The sequence below is a fragment of the Octodon degus genome, unplaced genomic scaffold (assembly GCF_000260255.1).
Source record: "Octodon degus isolate 3935 unplaced genomic scaffold, OctDeg1.0 scaffold00097, whole genome shotgun sequence".
In the NCBI taxonomy this organism is placed as follows: domain Eukaryota; kingdom Metazoa; phylum Chordata; class Mammalia; order Rodentia; family Octodontidae; genus Octodon; species Octodon degus.
Genome location: NW_004524673.1, coordinates 10,670,227 through 10,680,738, shown reverse-complemented (window position 1 = coordinate 10,680,738; position 10,512 = coordinate 10,670,227). Strand labels below are relative to the sequence as shown.

Here is a 10,512-nt window from a genome sequence, read left to right as displayed (position 1 = left end):
TCCTTTTTATTTTTTAATAATTTCTTCCAATTTCAAAATTATCTACTGCACATTTTAGAATTTATTTACTCTTTGAGTTTATGAATCCAGGGAGACAATATACTGTTGAGATGTGAACCTGCTTTATTTCAGTTGGTATGATATCAAGTTGCATTCATTTACCTGTAAAAGTCTTAAGTTTATCCTTCTTTTTGACTGAATAGTACTCCATTTTATAAGAATATCATGCATTCCTTAGTTTACAAACATTTGTGTTATTTCCAGGATTTAGTTATTACAAATTGTGTTGCTATAAACATTGGTGCATGTAATTATCACTGTGGTATGACGTTTTAATTATTTTAGGAAGTTAACTAGAAAAAGTAATATTTGTGTCAATTGGGACTGACCTCTAGTCCTAGCATTTTCAGGACTATCCACACAGATTTCCACAGAGGTTGCACCAAGGTTCACTCGCACCAACTGTTGCAATGCATCCCTTTCCCATTGGCCCTTCCATCACTTGTCATTGGTTTATTTCTTGATCATAGCAATTCTTTCTGGAGTGAGATGGAATGTCAGAATTTTATTTTTCATCTCTTGAATAACTAATGATGCTGAACATTTTTTCATATATTTATTTACCATTTGTATCTGTTCATTTGCGAAGTGTGTATGTATCTCAGATATCCATTTTTGGGTTAAGTCTTTGAATTTGGTTGATCTCATTTTTTTTCTAATTCTTTATATATCAGAGGGACAACTGTCTAATTTTTTCCCAATTTATGTGTTATCTTTTCACTTTATTATTGATCTTGTTTATATGAATTTTTTTAATAAAATAAAGTCCTCCCTGTGGATTACTGGAAGTGTTTCTCAGACAGCTCGAATTTTGCTCATGAACTTTTTGCCTACACCTATATCTTCAAGAATTCTACCTCCTTTCTCTTCATGATTTTGTGTTTCTGTCTTAATATTTAGATCTTGGATCCATTTTTACTTTAGTTTACTGTGTAATGATAGTCACAAGTCTAGTTCTAGTCTTCAGCATATAAAGATCCAGTTATTTCAGCATCATTTATTAGACTAGCAATCCATTATGGTGTCCAAAGCAGACAATGGCATGAAACTGAAATAAGAAAAGAATTAAAGGAGGGGCCGGGGAGTTGGCTCAGTAGGATAAGCGCTTGACTGGCAAACGCAAGGATCTGAGATCAATCCCCCGTTCCAAAAAAAAAAAAAAAAAAAAAAAAGAATTAAAGGAAGAGATGAACAAAAGTGAGGCCTATTGGCTCAAGGAGAAGCTTACAGGAGAGTGAATTTCAAAATCAAAGTTGAGTCAGTCTTCAGGGAGACCTTTTGGCCCACTAGAAATTATGAATTCTACAAATTATTTGAAAGAGATGTGCCTGTGCTTCCCACATATTCTAGGACAAAAGAAAATATTTGCAAATAAAATATCACTGAAGATAAATAGAGACAAACTAATTAGATGACTTTTCCCCCTCTAAAATGTAGTAAAGACTTTAAGAGAGCATATAGGTTCAAAATATTTCATTTCTAAAGAAATAGTTTCAATATTTATGAAGTTTCAGGAATTCAGAGAAAAAAGATAATTTTGAAAATATTAGATGAAAAAATAAAACAAGCCAATTTAAATACACATACTAAAACATTGTACATGAAAATAAATTTCATGTTTGATAAATATTTACAGTAAGTACCTATACAATAGAGGTCATAGTTTTTATAAACATCATGCAGTAAACAAAAATGTTTTCTTAATGACCTTAAAATATCTTAAGAAATTGTAAATTGAGTGTATCTTCTATATTTCCTCGATTTTTATTGGATCCCATTAGGTGCAGTGTTTTATATCTATTTTAATACTCTGTTGATATTTGTATCTGTATTTTATGAATACTGAAGCTAATTAGAATTGGCTTTATGAGTACTATACCATTAGAGAGTGACAGAGCCCCTTGTCCTGCTGGTGAAAAGAAACTGCGGACACATTGATGGTTGCCTCCTCCAAATCCTCCTCTTTCACTTTTTTCATTGTCCCTGTTAATGGATATTTAAGAGAGCTCAGCTACACCTCACATACATGGGGCACAATGCTTAATCAGTTTTTGTTTGTTTGTTTTTTGGCGGTACCAGGGATCAAACTTGGGACCTTGAGCTTGCCAGGCAGACACTTTTGCCACTGACCTATCTCCCAGGCCCTTTAATCAGTTTATCAATGAATGAGATACCATTTTTTTATTAATCATGAATGTTAATATCATACTTTATAATGAGAACATTAAATCAAATTATAATTTTCAAAGATACTACTTTCATTTACCAAATTGTAAATAATAACAAATTTTAAAATGAGATATCATTTTCAGTTTTCAAGTTTTAAATAACTTTTTTTTCCTAACTGAAGTTGGATATTTTTAGCTTCATATTCTTAAATGAAAATATGCCTTTGTTTGTTTTTGAAAACACTGACAATATCAGATAATAGAAGTTCTAAAGTCTAACACCCTGTTTTGTTTTGTCTAATTTTCTTTGACCACCAAGATATCTGAAAATATTCATTATCAAATAGTTTTCTAAAATAATTTTGGATAAATGGTTAGGAGAGTAGAATATGATGTTAATTGTCTAGATACCCTAAACATAAAAGTCTAAAAGCTTCAGTTTTGCATAAAAATACAGTATTCATGAGACCTTCCAAGGGAATATTGGTAGCCAAGAATGAAGCAATTATAGAGAAGTAGAAGGAGTAGAAGTGGCAGTCAGAACCAGCTGCTACTGCACGGGTTAATGCTGCTCTTAGTTATCCCAACTAAAGACAGAGAGCCCAGACTAGTTCCCTTCAGCCATTGGGTGAGACGGTTTCCTTAGCGTGTTGATTCCCTGATACTATTAAAAGCTCCACAAAATTATTCATCAGGTACAGGATGATATGCTCCATTTAATTATCTTTCACAAACTAGTACACAACATTTATACATCTGGATGACAATGCAGACAGGTGCCCAGGTACCAGACAACATCTGTATGCAAAGAGATATGGGTATAACTATCTAGGAAGCAACACGTACACAAAGAGTAAGACTAAATGAGTTTTTGATTAATATCTTTGCAACGTATTTTTACTCTTTGGTTTCAAGTTGCGTTTGTATTATGTCTCATTCAATTATGTTTTGAACTGAATGGCAGGTATATCAAACACTATAAAGCCCTCATATTAATGCTACTTATAAAGATTAAATAAAACAAGAAAACATGCCTGTTACATAAAAATGCTCAAGTAGAATCTTAATTTTTTATTCATATTTTACAAGATTTGCAACTATTTTATTTTTATTTTATTTCATTTTTTGGAGGAACCTGGGATTGAACTCAGGCCCTTGCTGTTGCCAACAAAACATTTATTTTACTAAGCCATTTCCCTGACACCCTGCAACTATGTTAAAATACATGTAGAAAATATATGAAAACATACAACAAAAGATTTATTGTTGTTTTGGGTTATTATATAACTTGTACTTTTTAGTACTACACTTCATAATTTATTAAATATATGGGCATTTCTTATGCACTAAAATAAGAAAATTAAATTCTTAAGTTTCATAAGTAGTTTAGAAGTAAAGAGCAAGCTAAATTTTGAAAGATATGGTGATATGCTCTGATTGTCATCCAAGGACTAGTACATAACATTTGCACATCCAGACAAGAGTACAGATAGATCTCAAGTAAAACATGCTTGTTGACTGAAATTTTATTAACTCAAGAAATTTCATATGGTCAAAATGACATTTAAGTATTCTAATATGTGATGCTTGAAATGAAAAAGAAAGGACCAGCCAAATAGCTCAGCAAATTAAAGCACCTGCAAGTAGGAGCAGAGGCCGGGGGTTTGATTCCCAGGCCTGCTGTGCATGCCCTGCCCCCAGGACATGCTGAGATGGCAATTGAGACTGGGCATGGTAATGCATGCCTGTAATCCTAGCTCTTGGGAGGCTGTAAACAGGAGGCTCATTATGAGCCCCATCTAGTAGTGAGACCCTGAACACCCTGCAGACTCTGGTCCCCACCAAAAGAAAAAAAAAAAATTAAGCGTAAGCCAGAAGTAAAATTTCTGCTATGTGCTCCAGCTCTGTTCTTTGAATAGAAGGAAAGACAATGTGAGATTTTGTGTTGTCTTAACTCACCATTGACCAGCATCCATGTTACTTGAAGTCATACTCTTTTAAATATGTAGTCCTTTTTAACATTTTTTTTTCTAAGTGCCAAAGTGGGAGTGTGAGTTCCATAGTTTACTTAGTCATTTCTTTAAAGTGATGTTTGTAATAGATAACCAAAATTTAGATTCTATAAATACAATATAGACATGTACTCACACATGCATACACATATTTCTAGTATATGACTGAGTTCTATGAGTAGCAGTCTACAAAGACAGATGGATAAAATACCCATGTATCAGATTTTATCCAAGAAGAGACATAAAATCCTTGTATGCCACAAACCAAAGGCTCTGTTTCTATCCATGACAGCAAGTGAGTTCCCAGTTACATCAAGCTAAGGAAAAATAATTTATCTGCCATCTCACATGTGATAATCACAATGTATAGATATACATTTTCCACCTGGATCTCAATGAAATTTTCTTATAGTTAGTATTGGAGAGAGAAAGTCATTTTATAGTTCTATGTAAAAGCAAGCAGTGTGTAAACACAAGGATCAAGATCATATGACAGTAGTTTTTCCTCCCAGGCTGCAAGGCACATCCCCTGGAGCACTGGAGTGCTTGTTATGGGTTTCCCAACTGTATCACACTGTCAGACACAAAGCGTTCTGGAAGACATGGATGAGAAATGTCCATTTCTGTGCTTCAGTGGCTTTATTTTTTCAGACTATGCTCATAATGAGAAGCTATTTCAAAGCAGCATTTTCAAAGAAAAAAGTGAATGCATCATAAACAGCATTTAATTTCCTAGAGGAAAATAATATTTCAAAGATGGTAATCATCTAAAACTGCAAAAATTAAACAATCATTATGCAAGTTTCATGCATTTGACATTAAATAGATGGACAGGATCTAAATAGCATCAGAAATAATGAAAATCTTTCTGAGCTGGCATAACATTTTTTGTTATATCAGTGTTTCAAACTTTCACAAAAGATTACAAAAATAAAAATAGCACATTATGAACACTTAAGCTTGAGAAAAGTGAAAAGAATTATTGTATATCTACAATAATGGGAATGAAAATCAAGTAGAACCTCTGAAGATAACATTTCTTATTCTCTGGGCCTTGTATATCATCTAAACTGGAAAAAATTGATAGCAATAAAATTTCTGATTATTCTTAATAATTGCTTTAGGTTTTTCAATTTTCTTTTTACTTTTATTATAAGCAAGCAAGTGGAATCTGTTCTACCTCTCAAATTCTAAAGTTGTTAACCACAGTTACTTTCCAGTGTTTGCAACAAAATAAATAGTCTCTTCAAAAAATATGCAAATACTATTTAATTCAATGTGTTGTTTTCAAGTCAATTTATTCTTCCAGCAGTGACCTACTTTTTGACCAATTCTGATGCCTGTTGATTTTATTTTTAAACTCCTTATATACTATCAGGTAAGTCTTTTAAAATCCAAAGTCCAGTCATCCTGTGGGCAGATTCACACATACTTTTTGAGTGGCAACTGTTACCATTTGGAGTATTGATAAGTGCTTAGTGACTCCGATGAAATCTGTGTGGTTCCATGGATCCTTGATCATGTACAACAAATGATGAAAATAGTACATGCATTTTTATGAACAGTTTGTCCCCTTAGCTTAGTTCCTGGATTTCAGTTGAGGAACTCTAGTCTACTTTTATCTTCTGTATGTAGCAAATGGAAATTTAAAATAAACAAACAAGCAAAACAAGCAAGTGGTTAAGTTTGAAAGATGATGATTACTTCAGCTTCCTCTTTCAAAGTAAGGTGATTGAATGACATGATTTGGAAATCCATTCCACTTTTGATATCTGTAATTATATGCAACAGTTATAATGAGGATGAAGATAATTACCTCTGAACAATCATCTTCAAACTGTGCCTCAGTAAGTGTGCTAAAAGTGTATGAAAATCCATCACATGGAAAGTGGAGATTGTTAATCAATAAGTTGGATTTAAGAGTTTTCAGACCCTAACCATAATAGGTCTTTGTAAATCTGCTTTAATATATTAATATCTTGGTGTAAATAAATTTAAAAGAATATACACACATTAAGTGTGTGTTATAATTTTTGTCTAATTGACCCCGCAAAGCTTGGTGAAGTCATGGGGTGGATTCTATAGTTTCTGATTAATTCCTGATCCAACACTGGGATTATGCGTATGAGTACTGCATCCACCCTGGGGCAGATAATCTGCATATAAATGTAAGGAGGGGAAAAGAGGCTTCCAAGCAGCTGCAGCAGCTGCTCTTCTCTTTGCTCTCTGCGGTTTTCTGCCACCATGAACTGCTTCCCTCTTTCATGAGCCACTCTGCCTTGGAGCCAGCTACATATGGACTGAAATTGCCACTAACTGTGAGGTAAATAAACCTTTCCTTCTTCATTTTGGGCATCAGGTGTTTTGCCCCAGCAATGAGGAAAAAGCAACCAAGACAGAATTTGGTATCAGAGAAGTGGGGTCATTGGTGTGACTATGTACCTACCTTATCATGTCATTGAAGAGCCTTTAGGAATGCCTTATGGAAAGGTGTAGGAAAGATTTGGAGACGTTGCCTCAAAGAGAAGCATTGGAACACCTTTGCCTATTCTTCGCAGAAGACTGTTATCAGCTCAGAAGCCTAGAAGGCTGATAGAAATTGTGTCTGTAAACCTCAGGCTGGGGAGGTTTCTTCTGGGAAGAACTGCATTGGTTGTTGGACACCAGATGATGTATGTTATGGCTTCACAGAAACTTTTCTACATTTTGCTTATGTCCAGAGACTCTGCCTAGGACTGAGTTTAAGTGCAGTGGATTAATCTTGCAAAAGAAATTTCAATGCAGTCTAATGTTGAGGCTGTCACTTGCCTATTGTTGGGGGTTTTTAGTCAAATTTGTTGTAAATCAAGAGCAAAGAGCTGAATAGGATGATTTATATCATGAATTTGGCCAGAAAGTAAATACAAATAAAGCTGTGAATTGTAAAGATAGAGTTGAGGGCATCTCCATTGCTGAAAAGGAAGAAAAAAGAATGGAAAAGGTAGTCTGAGGTCATCACAGGAGGCAGCAGATCTCTGCCCTTTGCAAGGGTGAGGGACCCTACTTTGGGGAAAGCCTCAGAGTGCCATGTTTTAGAATGGTGGCACCCATACCAGGTTCCAGAATGGTGGCACTGAAGACAATTTGTTCCACAGAATCAGGGTCAGATTTTCAGCAATCCAGGCACTTGATACCTATAGCCTAAAGAGAAGAAAACCTGGCTACTCCTCCAGCTTGCAGCAGACCTTGGCATCATCCACATGACCTTGGTTTTAGGGATATACAGAAGGCAGGAGTTCTGAGGTTAAGAAGGCTTCCACATAGATTTCAGAAGAAGGCCTGGAAGAACAGTGTGCATCTAGGAGGGCAATGTGTAAAGAAGAGAGTGAAAAATCCTAATTAGCTGTGGAAGCCCCAGAAGTTTGGAAAATCCAGGAATGTGGATAGTCTGAGGAAAGCTGCAAGAAGGGAGCATCCAGCCCAGGAAGGAAGCCATAGGAGCTACCACCAAACGTGCCATAGGAGTAGAACCATTTAAGGCTTTTGGAGCTCATAATTTGGCACAGATTGCTTCAAATGTTTAACTTGGAATTATAAGATTTAATGTTTCCTCTTCTGGATCTTGGACTTGCTTTGGTTCCAATGTTTTATATAGCCTTTTTTGTACCTTTTTGAATTGCAATGGTTAACTTGTATGATTCAATGTTGGAAGTGTTTAACTTTTCATTTGTACAGGGACTCATAGCTAAGAGTTTGCCTTAGATCTTGGAGGAGACTTGGGACTTGGACATGTCAGTAATGTTGAAACTGCTACTTTGGCAACCCTTACAGATAGATTGAATGCCTTTTGCATAAAGGGATATGCATGAATATTTGGGTGACCAGGGGTTGAATGTAATGGTTTGCTTGTAGTATTCCCCACAAAGCCTCATACAGAAGTCATGGGGCAGCTTCTATAGTTTTTGATTAATTCATGATCCAATGCTGGGATTATGGGCGTGAGTGCTACATCAGTCCTGGGGCAGATAGTCTGCTTATAAATGTAAGGAGGGTAAAAGAGGCTTGCTAGCAGCTGCAACATCTTCTCATCCTTTTGTTTTTTACTGTCTTCCATTGTTGTGAATGGATGTTCTCTGCCGTGTGCTACTCTTCCTTGGAACCAGTTGAGTATGGACTGAAACCTTCACTAACTATGAGCTAAATAAACCTTTTCTTCATTCATTTTGTGTGCCTGTGTTTTGTCCCAGAAATGAGGAAATAGTAACTAAGACAGTAGATGTGCATATATACAAAAATATACATGTTAATATACATATATGTGCTAATATATACATATGTGAAAATAGGCAAGTATGTATAGATAGCTCCTACTTATGATGGTCTTATGGCAGTTAGATTTGTGGCTTTTCAACTTTATAATGGTATGAAAGTGATAGATATACATTTAGAAGAAACCACATTTCAAGTTTTGAATTTTGATCTTTTCCTTGAATGGTGATGCCAGATACATCTTCTCTTGTAATGATGGGCAGTGGCACCACAAGCTATGTTACCCCATACAGCATTGTTAAATAGGCTCTGTGCGAGATTATTTTTCTCAATTGTAGACTAATGTAGTGCTCCAAGCATATTTAAGGTCCTCTGGGTGCTACCTTGTTTGTGAAGCTTGATTGGCTATGTATATTAAATATATTTTAACTCATAATATTGAAACCCCAAGATGTAACCCCATCATAAGTCAAAGAGCATGTCTATTTCTTTTTTCTTTCTTTTCTTTTTCTAAACACATGTACACACACACACACACACACACACACACACACATTCACACACAGAACACTAAGAATCCAATTTCATCCAGCAAGATAATCTCTATGTTTTGAAAATGTTGTGTAATCTTTGCTGCCCAATATGATACCACGCATCAGTACCAAGAGCAACTCTTGAAATGTGGTCAATGAAATTGAGAAATTTTTAGTTTGATTTTAGTTTTAGTAGTCACTTGCTCACCTTGTGGCTAGTTTTTAAAATATTGGACAGAATTACTATAGACTTTAACAAAATGTACTGCTTTAAATGTATTAATTATTGTAAACGTCCTACTAACCTCTTTTGAAACTGTTTCTTTGCTATTTTGTATTTTTTCTCATTAAAATTAATAAAAAAATATAATAAATAAATAATATATTGAATTCTAGTTGGAAGAGGTGAGTCCAGTCTCAAAATGGAGAGCCATGATCCAAAGGAGCCAGAGCAATTGAAGAAGCTGTTTACTGGTGGTCTGAGTTTTGAAACTACCAATGATAGTTTAAGAGAACACTTTGGGAAATGGAGCACATTCACAGATTATGTGGTTATGAGAGATCTTCAAACAAAATGTTCCAGAGGCTTTGGTGTTGTGACTTACTCTTGCGTTGAAGAGGTGGATGCAGCAATGTATACTCAACCACACAAAGTTGATGGGAATGTAGTGGATCCAAAGAAAGCTGTTTCTAGAGAGGATTCAGTAAAGCCTGGTGATCATATACCAGTGAAGAAAATTTTTGGTGGTGGTATTAAAGAAGATACAGAAGAATATAATTTGAGAGACTACTTTGAAAAATATGGCAAGATTGAAACCATAGAAGTTATAGAAGACAGGCAGAATAGGAAAAAGAGGATTTGCTTTTGTAACATTTGATGATCACAACTCGATTGATAAAACCATTGTTCAGAAATATCACACTATTAATTGGCATAATTGTGAAGTGAAAAAGGTCATTTCTAAACAATAGATACAGTCTGCTGGATCACAAAGGGGCCGTGGATGTGGATCTGGCAGCTTCATGGATCATGGAGGAAACTTTGGCGGTGGTGGAGGGAATTTTGGCCATGGTGGAAACTTTGGTGGAAGAGGTTACGGTGGTGGAGGAAGTGGCAGCAGTGGTAGTTATGGAGGAGGTGATGGTGGATATAGTAGATTTAGAGGTGATGGTGGTGTTCCTGATTACAGCAGTAGAGGAGGATATAGTGGTAGTGGACTGGGATATAAAAACCAAGGTGGTGGATATGGTAGAGGAGGAGGATCCAATGGAGGAAAATATGATGATTACAATGATGGAGGAAATTTTGGTGGTGGGAAATATTGTGGTGGTGGGAACTATAATGACTTTGGATATTATAGTGAACAATAGCAGTCAAATTATGGACCCATGAAGGGGGGTAGTTTTGGTGGAAGAAGTTCTGGCAGTCCCTATGGTGGTGGTTATGGATCTGGTGGTGGAAGTGGTAGATATGGCAGCAGAAGGTTTTAA

The 10,512-nt window shown here is 35.5% G+C and overlaps 1 pseudogene; it reads left to right on the top strand.

The window, feature by feature from the left end:
- Positions 1–9,443: 9,443 nt before the first annotated feature.
- On the top strand, positions 9,444–10,512 carry LOC101578283 (annotated as a pseudogene).